The sequence below is a fragment of the Calliphora vicina genome, chromosome 3, assembly GCF_958450345.1.
Source record: "Calliphora vicina chromosome 3, idCalVici1.1, whole genome shotgun sequence".
Classification (NCBI taxonomy): Eukaryota; Metazoa; Arthropoda; class Insecta; order Diptera; family Calliphoridae; genus Calliphora; species Calliphora vicina.
Window position 1 is genome coordinate 123,366,495 of NC_088782.1, and position 27,949 is coordinate 123,394,443.

The 27,949-nt window shown below is 24.1% G+C and overlaps 1 long non-coding RNA gene across 1 annotated transcript in view; it reads left to right on the forward strand.

Annotated features, from left to right (window-relative positions):
* LOC135955802 (uncharacterized) overlaps nucleotides 1–27,949 on the forward strand; it is a 75,479-nt gene that overhangs the window by 3,445 nt on the left and 44,085 nt on the right. Inside the window, exon 2 of the long non-coding RNA XR_010576300.1 lies at nucleotides 26,770–26,816. This is a non-coding gene — a long non-coding RNA (uncharacterized LOC135955802). The remainder of the gene's footprint in view (nucleotides 1–26,769; nucleotides 26,817–27,949) is intronic.

Genomic DNA, 27,949 nt, shown 5'->3' on the forward strand with positions numbered 1-27,949 from the left:
AAAGACTGTGTTTTCTTATATAGAAAATTGTCTTGAAAAGACTGTGTTTTCTTATATAGAAAATTGTCTTGAAAAGACTGTGTTTTCTTATATAGAAAATTGTCTTGAAAAGACTGTGTTTTCTTATATAGAAAATTGTCTTGAAAAGACTGTTTTCTTATATAGAAAATTGTCTTGAAAAGACTGTGTTTTCTTATATAGAAAATTGTCTTGAAAAGACTGTGTTTTCTTATATAGAAAATTGTCTTGCAAGGACTGTTCTTGCAAAGATTTCCGGACACTTTTGGTCGCATTTGATCCATTGTTCATAGCAAGTAATGATTTAGGTGCAAAAATAGTTTTTTTTGTAGCGTTCAAGCAGCATTTCAGACCTACAAAATAATCTTTCAAGGTCTCTCAGCTTCAATTGCTATAGTACCCAATTTCCCTGCTTTTGGAAGCATTCTGCTGCTGCAAACATTTTGAAATTCCTGATTGAGAAGCTCCCAATGAGTTTGCAAGCTCTTGTTGAGTTTGACTACAATCTTCATGGAGTAATGGCTCCAGTTCTTGGTCTTCAAACTGGGCGATATTTGTCTCCGTCTCAAAATCACCACTTCTGAACCGCACTAATCATGTCTTCCACGTTGAAACCGATGAAATAGATTCACCATAAGCTCCGGTATGCTTCAACGCCACTTTTTTTTCAAATTAAAAAAGTAAAGCAAAACTTCCCGCATATGACGCTTTGTTCGTACAAAATTTGTTAACTAAGTGATAATAAATGACTGATATGTACCCTTCTAAATGAAATATAAGTTATTAAAAACAAAAACCGCCTTGAAGAGATAAGTAATCTATTGTAAATCCTGCAGTTTTAAGTCATGCACCCAATAACTTAATCAACTGGGCGAATACACTAATCCTAGAAGGTATTTAAGTGCAAAATAAATAAAGTACTCAGGATTTTGGTTGATTTCTGACAGTAGCATAATCATAATATAGTTAGCTCTTTAGAAATGAGTTGTATATTTTAAAAGAGAGAGAGGGAGATACATAGATTAACTGTTTATTTTCCTCTTTACCTAGGATTGATGTGTATCTGTACACACTCACAACTCTAGCTAACTATAAGTAGCTGTTTGTTTACATTTCTCTTGCTATCTCTTTCTCTCTCTCTTTAGGTATTTTTTATTAATTACTACTCCCTTTTAGAATACTGCCATATAGTTTTTATCTAAAACAATTAATTGTTTGCGTGTTTGTTATAAAAGTTAAAACAATATTTATTGCTGGCTTTCAATTTGTGCAAAAAATTTAATTGAAATGTTAAACTAATACCAATTAAGGTAACATTTTATTTATTTATTTTAAAATGTATGAATTTGATTTATACAAAATAAAAATCAAATTATAGAGCAGTTTTGGTTTAAACAAGATTGCCATTTTGAATAACATGTTTTGACACTTGTTAGCAATTTATGCAATTAGTTGTGTTTAGTTTTATTTGGGCAATTAAAATGTTTGTTAAGGATTTATGGGTAAATGCTATGAAAAATATATTTAGAAACAATGATTTTTTGCTAATTAAATTTCTTAGTTATTTTTTTATGATTATTGTTATTGCTTTGTCTGTTTTATTTGTTATTGTTGTTATTATGTATAGTCACGTTTTTTTATTTATGTGCCAACAACAACAACAACAACAAACGTTAAAGTTAACCGTTAAAGGTTGCCATATAAACAACAATGTTGTTTTGCATTTGATTGTTGTTGGTGTTTGACAGACAATAGGTCAACATTTTAAGACAGTGGGTTGGCAACGTAAGAAAATATTAAACAATTTTCAAGAAAATTTATAAATTTTGCTAATTTATGAGAAACTTTCATCGTATTGAGTTAATATTTAGAATTAAGCGTGATTTATTCAAAGAAATCTTGTTTTCAATTTAAATTTTATATATTTATTTCTGCTACTTTTATTATTTAATCCCACACTGTATTACAATGTTGCTGCAAATCAAAGGTTAAAGTTCAATTTGATCACATCCCTATTAGAGATGATTTCCACCAATAATAGATCTACCAAAAACGTGGGAATAGAAAATTGTTTTGAAAATTAGTTTTGCTCATAGAAAAGTTGTCATTTTTTATTTTATTTTCCTTACATTTTAATAGTTTTAAATAATTTACTATGACCCAAATGAGCTTTTAAGCTAAAGGCAATTTTTTTTTTGTGGCTACAATTTCTATCGCTTTCAAGACTTGGATGATAGACATTATCAAAATTGTTGGTTGGTTGGTTGGCGGATTCAATGGTTGCAGCAGCATCTTTTCATATTGAGGCAACAAACCACAATACTATTGCCAACTCCAGCAAATAATTCATTTTTTAAATGCTGTTTTTTTGTTTTGCTTAATCTGCTCTGCCATAAAAAAAAACCAAACATTTATTTAAGTCGTGTAATAATCTCAAACCAAAACAACAAATATAAATAACACAGGGCAACTTTGAATATAAAATTAACTTAAAAAGACAAATTTCAATAGAAAATTAACTTAAAAAAACTAATTTCTATAGAAAATTGTCTGATAAAGACCAAGTTCTATAGAAAATTTTCCTAAAAAGACAAATTTCTATAGAAAATTGTCTTAAAAAGACAAATATATAAAAATATATATTTTCGGTCTAAAGGACGTTGCCAACCTAAATAAAAATTATAGCTTTTCAGGTTATTTAAACATAATTTTTACACCAATTGTTAGGAATAATTATTTTCTTACTGAATGGCCACTTCTCCATCAATTTCTACTTAATTTCTTTGGCTAATAGCCATTTTAATCAATTTCGCATTGCCACTTTTTGCTAATTAAAATAAATTATGAAGATTAAGGTTGTTTTTATGAAATATTCATAAAATTTATTGTAAAATGTATTTATTAGCTGCATTCTCTAACTTTTTTGCATCAAATTTAAAACATTTAATAAAATCGAGTTGCCAATTTTGAGTAAAAATTATTATTTTTTGTTGATTTTTTCAACAAAATTTATAGAATTTTTGAACTTCATAACTTCTATATTAATTTCTGTTAATATTTCAAAGTTTTTGTAAAATCGCGTTGCCAACAGAAATTTTAAATTAATTTTTTTGATATTATAGGTTAAATTTCTGATGATTTTTTTTTAAATAAACAGCTGGAAATGATCAACTTATATAATACCATACATTATTTTGATAAAAATTCATAATCTGTTTAACTGCGTTGCCAACTAAATATAAAAAATTATATTTTTCTCGCTTTTTTGTATAATCTTTAAAGGAGTTACTAGAATTAGATTTCTTATTTTTAATAAAATTATTTAATTTCTTTATATTAACGTTGCCAACTATATTTTTTTGTTTTTTATTTTTATTATATTTTTATAAAGCTTATTATATAGAATTTTTTTCTAAAGGTATTTTACACTTTTTAAAAAAATATTCCATACTTTTGGTTTAAGTGCGTTGCCAACTTTAATTCAATATTCAAGGTATTTTACACTTTTTAAAAAAATATTCCATACTTTTGGTTTAAGTGCGTTGCCAACTTTAATTCAATATTTAATTTTTAGCCTTTTTTTAGCAAAATTATTTGGAATTTTGTTCTTATTTTATTCTATATAATTTTCTGTTAATATTTCAAAGTTTTTGTAAAACCGCGTTGCCAACAGAAATTTTAAATTAATTTTTTTTGGCATTAAAAGTAAAATTTCTGATGATTTTTTTAAAGTAAACAGCTAGAAATGGCTTTTTTATATAAAAAAATAAAAATTCAAATTTTTATTTTAACTACGTTGCCAACTAAAAGAGAAGTTTCTACAAAAAATTGTCTTAAAAAGACAAAATTTCTATAGAAAATAGTCTTTACAAGACAATTTTCTATAGAAAGCTGTTTCCTTTTAGAAACTGTATTGTCTTGTTTTTGCTGCCCTGTGTAATAATAAAAAGTGTTACACAACCAGACAAATAAAAAAAAAAATTAAGAAAGAAATAAAAAAATTCAACAAAATTTTGTACAAATCATCATCATCATTTTGTGGTTTTCAACTCTTTATTGCAGCTGCTTAAATTGTTTTAACTATTTGTTGTTGTTAAGCCTTACCACAAAATGAAGAAGATCCAATAATGTTGCACACATTTATTGGGGTACGCACAGTTACATGTTACGTAATTAAATGGACAAATTAAGGCAAACATTTAAATTGGTGGCAACATTGTAGCAATATTTCTCTAATAAAATCTAAAGAATTTTTTGTATTTATTTTATTTAAAGATTTGCTTGTTTATTAAATGACCTTAAATTGTATAAATTTATTACTTTTCATTATTTGCAAAACGTGAGTGGCCCATTTAATTTAGTTTTTCTTCATTTTATCATGCTCTCTGCTCTTTAGGCCACCATTTTGCCTTCATAAACAACAACATAAACAAAACAAATAAACAAAGATGCCACTATTTTAACGTTTATTTCCATAAATCCAACCATACAACCACAAGAGGCACTTTAAATAACAAACAAAAAATTGACAATCAAATATTTATTTGTTTTAAATGTCAGACACGCAATGGTTTATCAAAATAAAAAAATAAAACACAAATTTATTATTGTTGGTTTATTTATGTAAGCAAGTGTGTATAATTCAAACATTATGGCATTTAATATGCTGAATGCTTAAGCTTGAGTGCAACTGCAAAAAAATTACATATAAAAACCCATTAAATGCTTGATTTTTTAATTGCATTTCATATAATTCGTTTGATTTTTTTCTGCTGCATGAAAATACTAAATCTGTTGGTTAAGTAGTAGTTGCAACCATGGTAGACACTGTTGTTGTTGTTGTTTTTGTTGTATTTTCATATTCAAACGACATGGCAGGCTTGTCATTTGCCAGTGTGCAAAAGTGTGTGTTGAGTCTGAGAGAGTGAGTTTAGCGAGCAACACTCCTTTTTAACACACCATTTGACATTTTCGCAAAGATAATCACAAAACACGATTGTTTTTATTTTATTTTTTTTTGTTGTACTTCCATTTAATTTATTGAATAATTTACTGCAGATTTATTTTTTATAATTCAAGCATAATTAATTTGCCAAGTTATTAAGTTTTAATATAAAATTTATTGCATATTTGTTGAAGGTTAGAGTTGAAATTTGATAAAGGTAAGAAAATGAAAACAAAAGATGGCATTATTTTAAATAAAACTTAAAAAAATAAAACAATAAACTGATTTTTATACAAAAAATGTTTTTACAAGACAATTTTCTATAGAAATTAGTCTTTAAAAGACATTTTCTATAGAAATTTGTCTGTACAAGACAACAGAAAACAGTCTTTTCAAGACAATTTTCTATATAAAGAAAACAGTCTTTTCAAGACAATTTTCTATATAAAGAAAACAGTCTTTTCAAGACAATTTTCTATATAAAGAAAACAGTATTTTCAAGACAATTTTCTATATAAAGAAAACAGTCTTTTCAAGACAATTTTCTATATAAAGAAAACAGTCTTCACCAGACTGTTTTCTATATGAAAACAGTCTTTTCAAGACAATTTTCTATATAAAGAAAACAGTCTTCACCAGACTGTTTTCTATATGAAAACAGTCTTCACCAGACTGTTTTCTATATGAAAACAGTCTTCACCAGACTGTTGTCTATATGAAAACAGTCTTCACCAGACTGTTTTCTATATGAAAACAGTCTTCACCAGACTGTTTTCTATATGAAAACAGTCTTCACCAGACTGTTTTCTATATGAAAACAGTCTTCACCAGACTGTTTTCTATATGAAAACAGTCTTCACCAGACTGTTTTCTATATGAAAACAGTCTTCACCAGACTGTTTTCTATATGAAAACAGTCTTCACCAGACTGTTTTCTATATGAAAACAGTCTTCACCAGACTGTTTTCTATATGAAAACAGTCTTCACCAGACTGTTTTCTATATGAAAACAGTCTTCACCAGACTGTTTTCTATATGAAAACAGTCTTCACCAGACTGTTTTCTATATGAAAACAGTCTTCACCAGACTGTTTTCTATATGAAAACAGTCTTCACCAGACTGTTTTCTATATGAAAACAGTCTTCACCAGACTGTTTTCTATATGAAAACAGTCTTCACCAGACTGTTTTCTATATGAAAACAGTCTTCACCAGACTGTTTTCTATATGAAAACAGTCTTCACCAGACTGTTTTCTATATGAAAACAGTCTTCACCAGACTGTTTTCTATATGAAAACAGTCTTCACCAGACTGTTTTCTATATGAAAACAGTCTTCACCAGACTGTTTTCTATATGAAAACAGTCTTCACCAGACTGTTTTCTATATGAAAACAGTCTTCACCAGACTGTTTTCTATATGAAAACAGTCTTCACCAGACTGTTTTCTATATGAAAACAGTCTTCACCAGACTGTTTTCTATATGAAAACAGTCTTCACCAGACAGTTTTCCATATGAAAACAGTCTGGTGAAGACTGTTTTCATATATAAAACTATCTGTCGCTTTATTCTAATATTTCTTTTGTTTGCAAAAGTTCTTAAAAAAGCCAATGAATTGTAGAATAACTACAGTCCTATAAATTTAGCTAATAAAGATAAAACACGTATGTAATACAAGAAATACATTTCTCTAACATTTGTTAAATTTTTTCCTTGCAATCACTTAAATTTCTTGGCCATACATTAGTGCTGGCTGGTGTGTGGCAACGCAATTTATGGTTTGAGGGCGTTTGTCGTAGGCGTTTCTAGAGTGTAGATAGACTGAACACATTTAACAAACCTAATCATGTTAAAAATGTATGACTTAATACAATAAAATGAATAATTTCATAATAAATTTAGCAACAATGGTTGCAACAATAAGGTTAAGATTGGTAACGCGGCAAAAAGGAAAACATATGGGCAAAAGGGAAGTTCTTAATTAGATTAAGTAAACATAATGGAAATGAAATGATTAGGCAGGACATGATTTAATTTTAAGTTTTAAAGAAGATTTTTAAATGCTGTTTTTAAATTTCTTAAAGTAACTTTTATTTTCGCGTTACCAAATGTTTATTTCAATTAGGGAATTTTATAAAGAAAATAACTGTTTGTACAATTTACATTACGTTTCTAAATAGCTCTTGATTATCTGGAATTTTTCTTATACATTTAAATATTTGCGGTCTAAAGGACGTTGTCAACCTAAACTAAAATTATTGCTTTTCAGGTATTTAAACAGAATTTTTAGACCAATTGTTAGGAATAATTATTTTCTTATTTAATGGCCACTTCTACACCAATTTCTACTTAATTTCTTTAGCTAATAGCCATTTTAATCAATTTCGCATTGCCACTTTTAGCTAATTTAAATAAAATATGTAGATTTTGGTTAATTTTATGAAATATTCATAAAACTATTATATAAAATTCTTTACTTGTAGCATTCTACACTTTTTTGCTTTAAATATGAAAGTTTTACTAAAATCGAGTTGCCAATTTTGAGTAAAATTTATTATTTTTTGTTGGTTTTTTCAACAAAGTGTATATAAATTTTGAGCTTAATTAATTCTATATACTTTTCTGTTAATATTTCCAAGTTTTTGTAAAACCGCGTTGCCAACAAAATTATAAATACAATTTTTTTGTTATTAAACTTAAAATTTTTGAAGATGATTTTAAAGAGAATAGTAATATTCTTGTTTTCTTGTTTAATTCTATATATTTCTTTGATAAAATTCAAAACATTTGGTTTTTGGCATTGCCAACTAGGATTAGAAATTAAATTTTTAGGTGTTTATTTTCAAGAAAATCATTAGGAATGTTGTTCTTATATAAGCCTATATAATTTTCTCTTAATATTTCAAAGTTTTAGGAAATATGCGTTGCCAACAAAATTATAAATACAATTTTTTTGTTATTAAACTTAAAATTTTTGAAGATGATTTTAAAGAGAATATTACTAAATTGTTTTCTTGTTTAATTCTATATATTTCTTTGATAAAATTCAAAACATTTGGTTTTTGGCATTGCCAACTAGGATTAGAAATTAAATTTTTAGGTGTTTCTTTTCAAGAAAATCATTAGGAATGTTGTTCTAATATAAGCCTATATAATTTTCTCTTAATATTTAAAAGTTTTAGGAAAAAGGCGTTGCCAACAAAATATAAAATAAATTTTTTTTGTTATTAAAATTAAAATTTTTGAAGATGATTTTAAAGAGAATATTACTAAATTGTTTTCTTGTTTAATTCTATTTATTTCTTTGATAAAATTCAAAACTTTTGGTTTTTGGCATTGCCAACTAGGATTAGAAATTAAATTTTTAGGAATAAATTAGGAATGTTGTTCTTATATAAGCCTATATAATTTTCTCTTAATATTTAAAGTTTTTAAAAAAACCGAGTTGCCAACAAAATTTTAAATTGATTTTTTTTCATTAAAATTTAAATTTTTTATGATGTTTTTAAACAGAATATTAAGAAATGAGTTTCTTGTTAAATTCTATATATTTGTTTGTTATAATTTTAAAATTTTTGTTAAACCGCGTTGCCAATTTGCATAAAAAATTTATATTTTTAGCTATTTTTTATATATTTTTTTAAAGAACTTACTGGTATTGTGTTGCTTATTAAATTTTGTGTATTTTTGTGATAATATTTAATTAATTTCATTTGTATCTGCGTTGCCAACTACATTAAAAACTAAAACTGTATATTAATTTGTAACTTTTTGTATGGATTTTTTATAAGAATAATTTTCTAGTCATAATGTATTGTTAAGATTTATGAAATTTAATACTTTTTGTAAAAATGAGTTGCCAACTTAAATTAGAAATTAAAATTTTACGTTTTTTTTTGTAAAGAAAACTGTTGAAAATTTGATTTCTATTTATTTTTATATATTTTTTGTTTAAAATTTTAAAGTTTTGGTTAAAATTTGATTATTTTTGTAAATATGCGTTGCCAACTTGTATAAGAAATTGAAGTTTTTCCTAATTTTTGTTGATACAAATTGTACTAAAGTTATTCTTATTTATTTTTATAGAATTTTTGTGTAAAATTCAAAATTTTTTGTAAAATCGCATTGCCAATCTGAAACAAAAATAATTTTTTTTGTTAATTATTTTTAATTTCTTAAGAACATTTGTTAGCACTTAGTTTCTTAGTTAAATTGTTACTTTTTGTTATAAAATTCAATAATTTTTGTTAACGCGTTGCCAATTTTTGTTAAAAATATTTTAATTTTTAGGTTTTTTAATAACATTTGTTAGCAATTAGTTTCTTAATGAAATTATAACTTTTTCTTAAAAAATTCAATAATTTTTGTAATAACGCGTTGCCAATTTTAGTTGAAAATATATTTTTTTTAACTTATTTTAGACAGGAAACATAGTTTTTAATAATTTTTTGTATTTACAGCTAAAATTTTAGTTAAATTGTTTGTTAATGTTACCATTTATTTCTGTTATTTTTGTTGAAACTTTCATTTGTTTGTCTGACTTTTGAAAATTTTGTTTCAAATCTTACTTTCTGCTCTAATAACAAATCGATATTGGTAATCTGTTGAAATAAATGAGCCAAAAATAAGTTTTATTTTGCCAACCCTTTTTTTTTTAGCAGCATCTTCCTGCAGCTGCTGGATTCAATTTAATCTCTTAACTATGCAGCAAAACTTTCATTTACAATCAGCAATTTTATTGTTAAAACAATTAGTAAGTTTAGCGTTTTATACTTATTCCAACTTATTTTCAATTACCCTGCTTTTATTTGACTCTTTTTTTTTGTACTTGCAACAAAATGCTGCAAATTTATGACACTTGTATTTTATTGACCAGCTACAGATTTCAAAATGTAAAGCAAAAACAAAAACACCCCCAATTTAACGACAAAACTTTTCAATAAAACTTTTTCATTTCGAGGGCATTGAACAAAAGGGGGGAAGTTCTGTTTACAATTGAATTTCTTAGCAAAAAAAAAAAAATGTTTTTAAATTATTATTGAAATTGTGTGTAGAACTAAAATCGGATAAGACCATGAAATATTATAGCATTCAATGTTATAAATATGTTTCAGTATTTTCAGTTGTTTTTTTTTCGTTTGTCTCAAAGTTTGTAAGTTGTTTGTTTGCTGATCTCCCGGTATTTATTTGCCAAGCGAGATAAACATCTTTGCAAAATGACAGTCATAAATTGTATGAGTTTTTTCGTTCAGTTGTTTGTTTCTTAAATGACAACAAAAACATTTAAAACGTTATTTAAAATAAAATAAAATCGTTTTAAAGTTGCTGCCTTAGATCGTAGTTATTTTAATCTTTAAAACAACTAACATGGAGACAAAAACGTTTTAAAGCTTCTTGTCTTTAACCTTGATGGTGGTAACAAAACTACACGTACTACTTACTAGCTGGCCTGGCTTAAAACATAAACCACACATTGTTGCAACATATACATATATGCAACATAAAATTTTCGTTATGTTGCTTTGTACTTAAATAAAATTAGTTGATTGTAAGCACACGCTACTAAATACTTACTACGTTTGTTGCTGGTTGCGGCCTGAAGTAGGTACTTGCCTCACACACGTATTTAGTATTTAGCACTGACACTCACTCATTGTTGCAAAGTAGGTATATAAAACAGAGAGATCAAAGAATCAGGCTTACAGTGGTACATTTTTAAGAAAATTGTACATGACAGTCTTTTCCAGACAGTTTTCTATATGCAAACAGTCTTTTCCAGACAGTTTTCTATATGAAAACGGTCTTTTCAAGACAGTTTTCTATATGAAAACGGTCTTTTCAAGACAGTTTTCTATATGAAAACGGTCTTTTCAAGACAGTTTTCTATATGAAAACGGTCTTTTCAAGACAGTTTTCTATATGAAAACGGTCTTTTCAAGACAGTTTTCTATATGAAAACGGTCTTTTCAAGACAGTTTTCTATATGAAAACAGTCTTTTCCAGACAGTTTTCTATATGAAAACAGTCTTTTCCAGACAGTTTTCTATATGAAAACAGTCTTTTCCAGACAGTTTTCTATATGAAAACAGTCTTTTCCAGACAGTTTTCTATATGAAAACAGTCTTTTCCAGACAGTTTTCTATATGAAAACAGTCTTTTCCAGACAGTTTTCTATATGAAAACAGTCTTTTCCAGACAGTTTTCTATATGAAAACAGTCTTTTCCACATAGTTTTCTATATGAAAACAGTCTTTTCCAGACAGTCTTTTCCAGACAGTTTTCTATATGAAAACAGTCTTTTCCAGACAGTTTTCTATATGAAAACAGTCTTTTCCAGACAGTTTTCTATATGAAAACAGTCTTTTCCAGACAGTTTTCTATATGAAAACAGTCTTTTCCAGACAGTTTTCTATATGAAAACAGTCTTTTCCAGACAGTTTTCTATATGAAAACAGTCTTTTCCAGACAGTTTTCTATATGAAAACAGTCTTTTCCAGACAGTTTTCTATATGAAAACAGTCTTTTCCAGACAGTTTTCTATATGAAAACAGTATTTTCCAAACAGTTTTCTATATGAAAACAGTCTTTTCCATACAGTTTTCTATATGAAAACAGTTTTTTCCACATAGTTTTCTATATGAAAATAGTCTTTACAAGCTAGTGTTCTATATAAAATCTGTTTTAGCCAACCCACTGTGCAACGCTTAAAGAATTTTTTTTTTTAAATACAAATTTTCTTTACTCAGATGGCCATTGGTAAATAGATATGGAGGCTTTTGCGTTGCAAATATATATTTACAACCCACGCTTTGACTTTAACTAGATGTTTTTTTTTGCAAATGTTAAAAGAGCAGCAAATAAGCAACAATTGTAAAAGCCATACCGAATATACGTACTTAACTACAACATACAACAATGCAAACTAAAATTGTTTAAACAACAACAGAAATACAGCAACATAAACATTTAACAACAATATGGTGGTTTATTTAATGTAAAAATATGGGAAGGTTAGCTAATCGAAAATTTTTGCAGATTAATTGAAAAAAAACAAATGTTTGGAAATGTCTAATAACAGCATTAAAAACAGTTTAAACATTTAACAAAAGTTTTAAAAGCGAAAATTAAATAATTTTTTTTCTTAAAATCGTTTTATATAATTTTCTAGAACACCTAATATCATTTTCAAATAGCTGAGTGTCTTATATAATTTCGGTTTTTATTGGAATTTGTCTACCTATAATCTATGAATTTTAAGCGATTTTTAAAAATATATTTCAATAATTAATATTACTCATACGTTACAGTGGTTTTAATTTAAAAAACTTAAAATTAAGCTATTTATATACAAAAATTTTAGAAGTTGTTGGCAACAACTAAAAAAGTGAAGTAATCAACACAATTGCACAGTGGGAAAATTTAATTTTTCTCATTTTTGGGAAATATTATTTTGAAAATTAATATGTTTTATTTTTTAATAATTTTTATTAAATTTTTAATATTAATTTTAAGATTGCCTCACAATGTGCTTAAATAGTTGATGGTCTGATATAATTTCGGTTTTTGTTAGAATGTTATTACCAACAATCTGTGAATTTCTAGCGATTTTTAAAAATATTTTTCCATAATAAATATTACTCATACGTTACAGTTTTTTTTTAAAAATTGTATTTTAAGCTATTTCTATATAAAACTAAACGCCTTAAGTTTGCAAGTACTTAAACAACAATAAAAAATTATTTAATTAAAATAATTGCACAGTGGGAAAAATTAAATTTTTCTCATTTTTGGAAAATATTGTTTTGCTTAAAATGTTTTAAAATTTTATATAGCTGACTGTCTGATTTAATTTCGGTTTTTGTTAGAATTTTATTACCAACAATCTGTGAATTTCTAGCGATTTTTTAATATATTTTTCGATAATTAATATTACTCATACGTCACAGTGGTTTTTATTTAAAAATTGTGTTTTAAGCTAATGTTGGGCTTTTTATATAAAGAACTTTGGCAAGACCTAAAACTATAATACAAACTGACTTAATTAAAATATTTGCACAGTGGGATATAATATATATTTATTAAAAATTTTCACAGTTTTAGGAAACATTTTTTTTAAGAATTTTTGGAAATAATTTTGGATTTTGTTAGAATTTGTCATGTTATTTAATTTTGTTTATTTTTCTTGTGGTCACCTTCCCCCCATTAATTTCATTGCTTTTTTTTCTAGTTCTATTTTTGGGTTATGTTTAACATGATTTCATTCGTGGGTACACATTAGTTTTGTTTCTTTTACGTTTTTTTTTCTCCTTTTCTGCCATTAGTGCTGGAGTATCTGAGATTTAGCAATTTCCTATGATTTCACTTGAACAAATCGCATGTGTGTGTTGGAGTTTCTAAGTCGTTTTTAATAGAAGTAATAGAAACCGTCAATAAATTGCCATGATTTTGTGCTAATGAAGTATTTAATAGAAACAAACAAAATAAATAAAAAAAAAACAAACAAACCAAACGCCCATATTAAGTTTAAACGGAATTAAGACCAAAACACTTTAAAGGAATTTGTGTTTAAAGACAAAAAAACTAAATTAAACACAAATAAATCACTAAATATAAAGTAAGAAAATCTGAAGAGGAAAAGAAATCTGGTCTTTTCAAATTCCCCATTAAAGGTAGTGAAAGCTTTCCTTATTGAAATAAAAAGAGTGATGTAGATTCTATTAAGGAGTCTGAAAATTCTAAACTAAACACTCCTTAAACAAGAGAAAAGACAAGTCAATAAATATTAGTGATTTAACTAAGAAAATAAAACAATAATTTAAACAATTCTTGAGCAATCTATAGTACGAGTGTGTTCTATTGATTTCCTTTTTTAATGAAAGTTATATAAATTTCGGATAGTCTAGTTTAAGTTAATTTCGGTTTTCATTGGAATTTTATTATAGAAAATCTGTGAATTTCTATAGATTTTTAAAAATGTCAAACATTTTGTATAGTTTTTCTAATTAATTAGATTTTAAGGATATTTTTAAAAAAATATTTACAATAATTTGCTATTACTTTTTACCACGCTTTATAGTGTTTTTCAATAGCCTAAAGTTTGAGTTAATTTCGGTTTTCATTAGAATTTTATTATCGAAAACCTGTGAATTGCTATTGATTTTTAAAAATGTCATCAATAATTAATATTAATCATACGTCATGGTGGTTTTTAATCTAAAATTGTCTTATTTACTATTTCTATACAAGTATTAAGGCATTTATTGGTAGGATTTAAGACAACAAAATTAACTGAATCAATCAAATCAATTGCACAATTTATTAAATTTTTGTGGAAAATATTTTTTAAATAATTTTCAATTGCTTTTTAGTTAGATTTATAGGATTCGGTTAATCCAAATTCGGAGCTAATTTCGGTTTTCATTAGAATTTTATTATCGAAAATCTGTGAATTTCTATTGATTTTTAAAAATGTCATCAATAATTAATATTAATCATACGTTATGGTGGTTTTTCATCTAAAATTCTATTATTTGCTATTTATATACAAATCTTAAGGCATTTATTGGCAATAACTAAGACAACACAATTAAGTGAATCAATTAAATCAATTGCACAGTGGGCAACAACACATAATTATTAAATTTTTTTGCTTTTGTGGAAAATATTTTTTCAATAATTTTCCTTTTGCTTTTCAGTGATTCGATTACCCCAAAGTTAGGTTTAATTTCGGTTTTTGCTAGAATTTTCTTATATAAAATCTGTGAATTTCTATTGATTTTTAAAAATTTCATCAATAATTAATATTAATCATACGTTATGGTGGTTTTTAGTCTAAAATTTACTTATTTACTATTTCTCTATAAAACTTAAGAAATTGTTTGGCGAGGACTTACACAACAAAATAAAACAAATCAATTGCACAGTGGGCAACAGTACATACTTATTATATTTTTCTTTTTTGTGGAAAATATTTTTTAAATAATATTCAATTACTTTTTAGGTCGATTTATAGTGATTCGGTAAATCTAAAGTTTGGTTTATTTTCGGTATTTATTAGAATTTTATTACCGAAAATCTGTAAATTTTTATAGATTTTTAAAAATGTCAAACATTTTGTATAGTGTAAATTTTAAAGATTTTCTTAAAAAAATATTTACAGTAATTTGCTATTACTCTTTAGTAAGTTTTATAGTGTATTTCGATAGCCTAAAGTTTGAGTTAATTTCGGTTTTTGCTAGAATTTTCTTAACAAAACTCTGTGAATTTCTATCGATTTTTAAAAATGTCATCAATAATTAATATTAATCATACGTTATGGTGGTTTTTAGTCTAAAATTTACTTATTTACTATTTGTCAACAAAACTTAAGGAATTCACTGGCAAGAACTAATACAACAAATTAAAACGAATCAATTAAATAAATTGCACAGTGGGCAACAGTACATTTTTATTAAAATTTTCTTTTTTAAATTTCTTCATACATTTTTAATACTAATTTGCTATTACTTTTAATTATAGATTTATTTCTTTTGTATGAAATGGTGTCTGTTTTAATTTCGTTTTTTATTAGAATTTTATTTCCTATAGCCTGTGAATTTCTATTGATTTTTCAAACTTTTGCTCTATAATTAATATTAATCATACACATTTCATGCAGAAGTTAAATTTTGAAAGAGAAAAAATACTGATAATTTTCATACAAATTCAATGACTTCTACCCTTTAAATCTTCTTACGATTTGCCAATTACCTTCTAATAGCTTTTTGTTTCATAATGAACTTTATAAAATGTATCTTCTTTAAGCCAATTTTACTTGCAATTTCAAGTATCCCAGCAATCGTAATTCAAATAGAAATTTATTAGAAAATTTACAACTTTTTCTAGCAAAACCAAAACAACAAAAAAAATCCCATTAATATCCTTAGAAAACTTTGCAATACCATAAGTACTAAGCCATGTTACAAAGTCATTTGGTTGGGTTTTTTTATATTTTTTATTATTGCTGTAATGGAGAAAATGTAGGTTGTAATAAACTTAAATACACTTGTAGTGGGCTAAATAATTAAGGTAACTAAACTGCATAAACTTTTCTGTGTTAAATATGTATGACGTTGTGTTCGAGTTCGGGTATCAGTAACTAACTATCTGTCTGTGAGCTGGTTCCGTTTCGTTTCTATTTGGAATGTTTTATATGTATTGCAGTCAATTAACAATTTTATAAGCAAAAGGAGTAAAAAGAATGTGAAAAAAATAACTTGTTATGTACGTGTGCAACTGCAGTGTTTTGTTTAAATACAGTAAAGGTTAAATAAGGTTGGAAATTTTAAATGTATAGCTAATTCAAACTGCAAATTTCATAATTTGAACTTTGTTAAAAAGTTCGTCTAAAACATTTTTTCTTAAACATTTTTAATTTAATTTTTCTTATTACTTTTTACAACACCTAATACCGTGAGCAAATAGTTGAGAGTTTGATTTAATTTCGATTTTAGTTAGAATTTTATTATCAACAGTGTGTGAATTTCTAGCGATTTTTAAAAATATTTATCAATAATTAATATTACTCATACGTCACAGTGAATTTTATTTTAAAATTAAAATTTTAAGCCAATTTTAGGCTATTTATATGGAAAACTTTGGCAAAATCTGAAACAATAATAAAAAGTGAATTAATTAAGACAATTGAACAGTGGAAAATTGCTTTATTAGGATTTTTTTTTTCAAAATTGTTAAAAATAATTTTTATTTTTTTAAATTTTTTTTTAAAAAAGTATCTGTTTCAATTACGGTTTTTGTTAGAATTGTATTAGCCATGATGTGTCAATTGCTATTGATTTTTAAAAATTTGTCTCAACAATTAATATTACTCATACGTTTTGGGGTTTTTTATTGAAATTATATTTAAAATTATTTCTGACTCTAATTTAGTAAGTTTTATATGGTTTTCGAATAGCCTAGATTCTAATTAATAAGTAAATTTATTTTAACATGTTGTTAGTATAGATTTGAGTTTGGTTAAATTTAATTTTTTTAGAATTTTATGGCTGCGTTTAATTTAAAAACTCTCTATTTCTTTGCTAACATTCGCTTTATTGTTTATTTATAATTAAAAGTTTTATTAAACTTGTTATGATTTTACTTTTTTACTAACAATTTTTTTTAGTTTGTTTTTATTATTTTTGCAGAAAATAATTCACTTTACTGTATTTAATTTAATTAGTTTTTTCAATTTGTAAATAATTCTTATTTAGCATGTTATGTTTGCTTTAATTATCTTTTTTTTGTTTGTTTTTATTGTATTTGCAGACAATTATTAACTGTATAATATTTAGCTATCAACATGTTGTTAAAAAATCGTTGTTTTTTTATATTTAAAATTTTTAAGAATGTTACCAACTAATTGGATATACTTTTTAATTTTGTATTTCTAGATGCCACTTTGAGGTTGATTAATGAGTTCCTTAATTTCGGTTTTTATTAGAATTTTAATAAGTAAAACCTATGAACTTTTAGAATTTGTTTAAAAAGTTAGCTTGAAATAAATATTACTCATACGCCACAGTGATTTGAAACTGTTAACTTAAATAACCAAGGAAATATTAATTATTTCTTATAACAATTTTACGGGTTATCAAAATATTTAATTGTGGTAATATTTTCGAATTTGTTACTGTAATTTTAGCTGGTTAAAAGTCTTTATTTTAGAAAAACTAGGTTTATTTGAAACAGATTTTTTTTAAATTTTTTTAATCAAGTAATTTCTTAACATTTAGAGAGCTTTTGGTATGAATTCAGGTGTTTCCTAATTTCGGTTTTTGTTAGAATTTCAATATATTAAACCTATGAATTTTGAGTTATTTTTTGAAATTTAAATTTTAATAAATATTACTCATACGCCAAGTGGTTTCAAACTTTAAACTTACATTACCGTGGTAATACTGATTACTTCTTTTCAAAACACATAATTGTGCTAATATTTTTGACATCTTATTGTTTTATTTCCGTAATTTAGTCTTTATTTTAGAAAATAGTTCTTTTTAAAAATTTTTTAAAACATTATTTTTTTAACTTTTAGCGAGCTTTTAGTATGGATTTAGGTGTTTCCTAATTTCGGTTTTTGTTGGAATTTATATATATTAAACCTATGAATTTTGAGAAATTTTTCGAAATTTTTGTTCAATTAAATATTAATCATACGCCAAAGTGGTTTGAAATTTTAAATTTAAATAACCTGGGTAATATTGATTATTTCTTATAAAAATGTTAAGGGCTTTCAAAATAAATAATTGTGAAATATTTTTGAATGCTTACTGTTTTATTTCTATAATTTTAGCTGGTTAAAATTATTTATTTTTGAAAAATTTGGTTTATTTAAAATAGTTTTTCTTTAATTTTTAAACAAATAATTTCTTAACTTTTAGAGAGGATAACTTTTAGTATGGATTCAAGTGTTTACTAATTTCGGTTTTTGTTAGAATTTAAATATATTAAACCTATGAGTTTTAAGGATTTTTTTTAAATTTTGTTTATAATTAATATTACTCATACGTTGCGGAGCCAACAAGTTAAGCCTGCATAATTTTTGGCTTTTCTTCTTAGATTTTCTGTATGTTTTTGAGGTTTTTCTCCTATAATGATTTATATGAATGTTATAGGGTACTTTTTTTGTTCTCTGTTTAATATTTGTTCTTTTGTATTGTTATTTGTTTGTCATCATTGTTGTTGTAAATTGAATTGTAACATTTTAATGTTGTTTTTCTTATATTTTAATATTCTATAGCAAAAACTACAATATAACTTTAAATTATTTTAAAGTTTAGTGATTAACTTGAGTTTTTTATTAAGAATTATATATAAAAGGATGTAAAATAATTTCGATATTCTTAAGAAAATTATATTAAGATTTTTTATTTTGTTTAAAAAAAACTTATTTCTTATAAAACTGTATTTTTTAAATTAAGATTTTTCATTTTTCATTTCATTTTTAATAATTTTTAATTTTTATTAAAGAAATATTCATAAATTCCAATTTTACGATATTTTCTCTTACACTGTACTTTTTGAGTGCCTATAAATATGCTACAGTTTTTGTGTAACATACATTTCCGTTACCCATGTCACTCGTACTATTACTGTAACTACAATAACAACAACTACACTTGTATTTGGTCATACAAAACAAAATAAACACTGCATTACTACATGCACACACACTGCAATATTTACTAAAGCTCTCTGGCTTTGTGTGAGAGTACGTTAAGGAGTAAAAGCAAGGGGAGAGTATGTGTATAAAATCAAGTGTGTGTAAGTTTAGTTATGTTTTTTTTTTTGTTGTTGCTAGCATAAGCATGTGTGCATACCATGCATGTTGAGTTTATTAGAGAAATGCAGACAAAAAGAGCAAATAAATATTTCCTATATGCTCGTTACTTAATAACAAAGTAACAAACTTTCGAAGAGACGACCATAGTTGGCTTAGAATTTATAGATGTCTGTGCTATATTCAAATGTTTGTTTGTAAATCTATTTAGCACCAATAGTTTTACACATTTACATACAAAAACGAACACAAAAGGCTTTTTGTAAAATTCTGTAATGGGTAGAAAAAATTTGTTTTAAACTCTAAACTAACTACTGCTACTGGAGTACTATTTTTCAGGATGTTTTTAAACAGCCTGCTGTGTTAACAAGCTATTATTTTTTCCGAATGATTACACTGCTAGTGTTTTTATTAAACCTAGACTCACTACTTTTCCCTGTTTCTCTTTCGGTTAGCAATTGAAATACATGAATGCAAAAACACATAAAAACTAAAGGGATTTTTTTAGCTTTCCTTGTTTGTTTGTTTATTTTAAAGTATGAAATCTCTGTTTAAGCTTTTATATTTTTACAAATTGTTGATTATTAAAAATTTAAATTTAATTTAAGCAAAAAAGTGATTTTAGTGCCAACAAAAATAATGAAAAATTTAGAAAAAATATGGATTATAGCCTACAAATATTTTGAACAAGTTTGTTATAAAATATTCTAAAAAATATGATACATATTTTCTTGTTTTGGTTTGAAAAAAAAATTAATTTGTGTAAGGAAATTTTTGTAAATATTTCACAGCATTCTAGTACAGCAAGTATTGCTGTTCTATGACTAAACTAATTTCAGTTTTTGTTAAACATTAAAATGTCAATACTTTACGTGACATTTCATGAAAGGCAATTGTTTTCTTAAATTTTTAAATTGTTAAAAATCTACTATTTTAAAATTTTTATTTTAATATTTTTAACCACGTTTTTAATATTTTTTATATGGGTTTTGTATATAATAATGTGTAATTTAATTTCGGTTTTTGTTTATATGTTAGTAGCATTTATATTTCATTCGATTTTAGGGCTATATCAATTAATAGTATTTTAAAATATTTCAAATATTTATTTTTTTTTCAATAATTTTTTAAAATATTTTCCACTACGTTTTAATCAGTTTTATATTAAATTCGAATAGCCTAAGGTTTGTGTTCATTTCGGTTTTTATTACAATTTGATTATAGAAAATCTGGGAATTTCTAGAGATTTTAGAAAATGTTTACAATAAATGAATATTAATCATTCTTTTTTAAAATAATTTTTTAAAATATTTTCCACTAACTTTTAAAAAGTTTTATATTGAATGTGGATAGCATAGAAATTGGATTAATTTCGGTTTTTATTAAAATTTTATTATAGAAAGCATGGGAATTTCTAGCGATTTTAAAATTTTTTAACAATAATTAATATTAATCATACGTCAAGGTGTTTTTTATTTTAAAATTTATTTATTTACTAATATTTGCTATACATCTATACATTTTATATAACATAAATTGTACTTTAATTTTGGTATTTGTCCTTATGTTATATAAATTATTATTTCATTCGTTTTTATATCAATTAACACTATTTTAAAACTTTTCAAATATTTAATTTTTTTTTCAATAATTTTTAAAAATATTTTGCACTTTATTTTTAAACAGTTTTATATCGAATACGAATAGGCTAAGGTTTGAGTTCATTTCGGTTTTTATTAGAATTTGATTACAGAAAATGAGAGAATTTCTAGCGATTTTAAAGATTGTTAACAATAATTAATATTAATCATACGTCAAGGTGTTTTTTATTTTAAAATTTAGTTATTTACTAATTTTAGCTATACATCTATAAATTTTATATAGCATAAATTGTATTATAAATTATTATTTAATTCGTTTTTATGGCTATATCAATTAACAGGACTTTAAAATTTTTCAAATATTTCCTTTTTTCAATAATTTTTTAAAATATTTTCCATTAAATTTTAAACAGTTTTATATCGAATACGAATAGCCTAAAGCTTAAATTAATTTCGATTTTTATTAGAATTGGATTATAGAAAATAGGGGAATTTCTAGAGATTTTAAAAATTTTAAACAATAATTAATATTAATCATACGCTATTTTATTATTTTATTTTATTAGCTATTTGTCTAAAAATATTAAAGTAATTGTTTGCAAGAACTTTATTAATAAAATTTAGTGCAACAATTAAATCAGTTGGACAGTGGGAAACTGTACTTATTTATTAAATTTTAGGCATTTGAGCAACATATTTTTTCCGTAAATTTTTTAAATTATTTGTTAATAGGTTTTTTTAAGTTTTATATGATTTTACGAAAGCCCAGTGTGTAGCTTAATTTCGGTTTATATGTTTATGTTTTATTGTTATTTATGGATTTATCATTTATTCATTTATATCAAATTTTTGTTTCAAAAATTAAATTTTTTTCATAAAATGTTTACAATGGTTTTGTTTTACATTTTTAACGGTTTTAAATCTCTTAAATATAGCTTAGAGTTTGTGCTAATTTCGGTTTTGTTTAGAATTTGGTTACCTTAAATCTGTGAATTTCTAAAAAATTTTAAATGTTTTTGCTAATATTTAACATTACTCATACGTTTCGATAAACAAAAATTTCAGAATTAATTTTCGTTATTTTTAAACATATTTTAAGTCTTTGTGTAGTAAAAATACAGAAAATAAAGAGATTTTGAAATAAATTAAAAAAAGTTTTTAAGAATGTTGTGAACAAATTGAATATATTTTTTATATTGGAAGTTTTAAATATCACTTTGACTTTTTAGAAAGGCTAAGGTGTTCTTTAATTTCGGTTTTAATTAGAATTTTAACAAGTAAAACCTACGAATTTCTAGACATTTCTTTAAAAAATTATCTGGAAATAAATATTACTCATACGATAAAGTGTTTTGAAACTTTAAACTTAAATAACCTTAATGTTACTTTGAGGATTTTTAAGGTAGATAAGGTGTTATTTAATTTCGGTTTTTATTAGAATTTTAATAGTTTTAACCTGTGAATTTCTAGAATTTTTTAAAAAAGCTTGCTTGAAATAAATTTTACTCATATACCAAAGTGGTTTGAAATGTTAAACTTAAATAAGCTGGGTAATGTCACTTTGAGGATTTTTATAGTAGATTACAGTGGTCTTTAATTTCGGTTTTTATTAGAATTTTAATATAGAAAATCTACGAATTTCTAGAATTTTTTAAAAAAGTTAGCTTGAATTACATATTACTCATACGCCAAAGTGGTTTGAAACTTTAAACTTAAATGACATTGACAATGCTACTTTGAGGACTTTTAAGATAGATTAGGGTGTTCTTTAATTTTGATTTTTATTAGAATTTTAATAAGTAAAACCTATCAATTTCTAGAAATTTTTTAAAAATTTAGTTTGAAATAAATATTAATCATACGCCGAAGTGATTTGGAACTTTAAACTTAAATAACATGGGTAATATGGATTAATTCTTGTGGACATTTTACAGGTTTTCAAAATAAATAATTGTTCTAATATTTTTGATTTTTTTACTGTAATTTTAGCTGTTTAAAAGTCTCTATTTTAGAAAAACTTTTTATTTGAAATTTTTTTTTCGATTTTTTAAATTAATTTTTCTTAATTTTTGGACGACTTTCAGTATGAAGTGTTTTCTAATTTCGGTTTTTGTTAGAATTTAAATATATCACACCTATGAATTTTGAGGAATTTTTAAAGAACTTAACTGGAAATAAATATTACTCATACGACAAATTGGTTTGAAACTTTAAACTTAAATAAACTTAATGTTACTTTGAGGATTTTTAAGGTAGATTAAGATGTTATTTAATTTCGGTTTTTATTAGAATTTTAATAATTTAAACCTATGAAATTCTAGAATTTTTTTAAAAAGTTTGCTTGAAATAAATATTATTCATACACTAAAGTAGTTTGAAAATTTAAACTTAAATAACACGGGTAATATTGATTAGTTCTTATACAATTTTTTTTCGGGTTTGTAATATAAATAATTGTGCTAATATTTTGATTGCTTCTTGTTTTCTTTGTGTAATTTTAGCTTTTTAAAAGTGTATTTTAGAAAAACTTTTTTGGAATTTTTTTTCGATTTTTTAAATTTATTTTTCTTAATTTTTGGAGGACTTTCTGTATGTGTTTGCTAATTTTGGTTTTTGTTGGAATTTGAATATATCACACCTATGAATTTTAAGGATTTTTTTAAGAACTTAACTGGAAATAAATATTACTCATACGCCAAGGTGGTTTAAACTTTTTAAACTTAAATAACCTGGGTAATATTGAGTATTTCTTGTAAAAATTTTACGGGTTTTCAAAATAAATAATTGTGCTAATCATTTGACTGCGTTTTCTTTTTGTAATTTTTTAGCTGGTTAAAAAAAGTCTTTATTTTAGAAAAACATGGTTTATTTTAAATTATATTTTTTTAATTTTTTAAGCCATATTCATTTGTATAGGTTTTAATATGGATTCAGGTGTTTCCTAATTTCGGTTTTTGTTAGAATTTAAATATATTGAACGTATGAATTTTGAGGAATTTTTTAAATTTTGTTCATAATTAATATTACTCATACGTTGTGGAGTCTAAGTATTTTTTTAATCAAACATTTTTAGATTTTAAATCGTTAAACTTCTCTTACCTCCCTCCTTAATGGTACCTCAAGTTTTTTTTATTCTTAAATTCTCTGTATGGTTTTGTGGTTTTTCTCCTATAATGATTTATATGAATGTTATAGAGTACTTTTTTTGTTCTCTGTTTAATATTTGTTCTTTTGTGCTGTTATTTGTTTGTCATTATTATTGTTGTTGCTGTTTTTGTAATTTGTATTGTAACATTATAATGTGTTATTTATGTGTTACTGCTGTTACAGTTTTTGTTGCTTTTGTTTCTTTATTATTGCTGTTGTTTTCTCTTTAGCAGAAATACATTAATTATGGGTTCTTGGGTCAAAATAAAGCACAATTAAGGTGGCCAGTTGCCAGGTATTATTCACAAAGGACTTTTAATGAAAGTAAAAGGTTTTATTTGTTTGAAGCTGAAATGGTCTGCCTAAATTTATTTTCATTATTCTGAATTCCTTCTGTTGCCCCTCCAAAAAAAAGCGAGTAATTAATTTATGTTTTTTTTTTGCATGGTTTTGTTGTTTTTGTTGTACATATTGTTTTTACAAATTCTAGTATAATAAAATAGTGTTAAATGTTTCCGTTTTGTTTATCGCATCATCCACAATACTTGAACATAAACAGCAGCAGCAAAAAGCATTTCCTAATTGTAGTATGTATGTATGTGTATTTGACTTGTCGTTTGGGGGGGGCTGGCTGTGTTGGCGCAAAAACAAAACTAATAAATTATGGTTATTATTTAAATATGCTGATAGATTCATATTAAATATTTAATTACTTCAGCGTATAATGGAATATTTTAAAGCTTAAATAATTATTAGGAATATTTTTGGTCATAAATTACAGGAAACATAATAACAATTGTTAAAAATTTTAGTGTATTATATTGCAAAAAGATAAATAATTGAAAAATGAAAATTAATTAAAAAATTATTGATAATTTTGGTAAAATAATTAAAAATTTTCAATAGAATACAATATTTTTGGTTATATTAAGGGTTTTTAAGCATTTTAAATCCAATTTCACATTAACGATATTTTTGCACTAAAGCAATTTTTTTTAAAGTTATGATTATTTTATATTTTTCATTAAAATAAGTAATTTTTTTGTTATAAAAATGATTTTTAGGGATTTTTAACGATTTGCTATTAATGGCATTTTTGCACTAAAGCTATTTTTTTTAAAGTTATGAATATTTTAAGCTTTACAATCACATTATGTTTAGAAAACTTGCTCAAATTTATTTTAAAATATTTGTTACACATTTTTACTCAATAAATTTAAAATTGTTGTGGAAAAATGAAAACAAATTAAGCATATTTTTGGTGTAAAAATAATCATTAATTAGAAAATATGAAAATTTTCTGGTATATATGAACATTTTAGTAATTTCTGAGGTGGTATTGTTTAAAGAAACGATTTTTAAATTAAAGTCATTTTCACCCTACACCAAAAAATTTTGAAGTTTTAATTATTTTTTCATATTTGAATTTGTCAAAACGAATGTGTAATTTTCTAGTACAGGTTCTTTAAACTAAAATTTAAATTTATTTTTGATTAAGTTTATTTTCAAATTTAGCTTATTTTTGTTGTAAAAAATTATCTTTAATTAGAAAATATGAACATTATCTGGTAAATATTAACATTTTACTAATTTCTTAGGGTTTATTGTATATAGAAACGATTTTTAAATTAAAGTCATTTTAACCCTAAAGCAAAAAATGTTGAAGTTTTAATATTTTTTGTAAAATTTTTATTATTGTGCTAAATCTTTAGTGAAAAATAAGCCCAGAAATTACTCCTCCGATGATTGTGTATTGTAACCATCAGAAGTTCTGGGTTCGAATAAATTCGGTTTTTCAATATTTGTGGATTAACTTCGGGTCCTAAAACGAGCTCAACCCTACAGGAATGATTAAGAGAAGGATTTGGCCAGTTTAAATCCTGCAAAATGTTTCCTAATTGTATACGGAAAGGTCTCTGTGTTCTTGAGTTACACCCTCGGAAATACATATTTAGGGACCCTTAATTAATTATTAAGCTCCTTTTTTTTTAAATTTATGAAATTTTTTTTAAATTTTATGACTTTTTTTAAGCAATAAATTTTAAATTCTCACAATTTTTTTAATATGTATTCAAAGTTTGACTGCAAAATAAAAGAATTTATAATATTATACTCTTTTTGGGTTAAAAAGAGCTTTAATTAATAAATTTATAAAATATTTCATACAATAATAATTTTTTTGGTAATTTTAAGCATTTCCAATCAAATAAAAACAAATTTTAAATTAAAGTCATTTTCAAAATAAACCAAATAATTTTGAAGTTATAATTTTTGTTGATTTTTTTTTACCTAAAATGTGAAATTTTTGATAAATTTCTGGTTTTTATACCAAATGGAAAAAATTTTCATCTGCTTTATAAAACCCTTAAAATTTGTTCTTATTTCATACAATAATAAAAAAATTTTTAATTCTAACCATTCCTATGAAAATTTTAGATTAAAGTCATTTTCACAATAAACCAAATAATTTTGTAGTTATAAACTTTTTTTAATTAAAATGTAAAATTTCTGGTTTTTCTTTAAATTTTTTGTCTGCTTTATAAAACTCTGAAAATGTTTCCTTTTTTCATGCAATAATACAAAATTTTGTAATTCTAAGTATTTCTAAGCAAATAACAGCAAATTTTAGATTAAAGTCATTTTCGCTATAAACCAAATAATTTTGAAGTTATAAATTATTTTTAATTGTTTTTGCCTAAATGTAATATTTTTAATAAATTTCTTGTTTTTCTTTCAGATTTTCATTTCAAATATTTAAATCTTCCCCCGGCTTTATAAAACTCGGTAAGTTTTTTTCTTATTTTATACAATAATAACAAATCTTGTAATTCTAAGTCATTTTCACAACAAAGCAAATAATTCTGAAGTTTCCAATACTAAAATTTTTCCTGAATATTATATTTTTACTATTTTCTTAATTTTGTTCTAAGCAATTTCATACATATAAACAAATTTTAGATTAAAGTCATTTTCACATTAAACCGAATAATTTTGATGTTGTAAATTTTTTTGGATTTTTTTTAAATAAAATGTGAAATTCTTAATAATTTGCTGCTTTTAATATCAAATTTTCCTTTTTAGAAATACTAATTATTTTTCATACAATAAAATTTTTTTTTATTAATTTTGAGCGGTTCTAAGCAATTATAAACTTATTTTAGATTAAAGTCCTTTTCACAATAAATCAAATAATTTTGAAGCTGTAAACTTTTTTTAACTAAAATGTGAAATTCTTAATAAATTTCAGGTTTTACTTATAAATTTTCCTTTTAGTATTAAAATTTTCTTAATTTTGTGAAAAATATCAAAAAAAATTAGTAAATTTTTAAAATTGTTCATACAATAATAAATTTTTTATTAATTTTAAGCGGTTCTAAGTAATTTTAAACGAATTTTAGATTAAAGTCATTTTCAGAATAAACCAAATAATTTTGAAGTTGTAAATTTTTTTGGATTTTTTTCTACCTAAAATATGAAATTTTTAATAAATTTCTGGTTTTTACAATAATAAATTTTTTATTAATTTTTTTTAATTAGTAAGTTTATAAAATTTTTGATACAATTCAATTAATATTTTCTTATTTGTGGAAAATAAAAAAGAAATACTAATTATTTTTCATACAATAATATTTTTTTAATTAATTTTGAGCGGTCTAAGCAATTATAAACTAATTTTAGATTAAAGTCCTTTTCACAATAAATCAAATAATTTTGAAGTTGTAAACTTTTTTTAACTAAAATGTGAAATTCTTAATAATTTTCTGCTTTTAATACCAAATTTTCCTTTTTAGTATTAAAATTTTCTTAATTTTGTGAAAAATAACAAAAAAAAAATAGTAAATTTGTAAAATTTTTCATACAATTATAGGTTTTTTATTATTTTTGAGTGGTTCTATGCAATTATAAACTAATTTTAG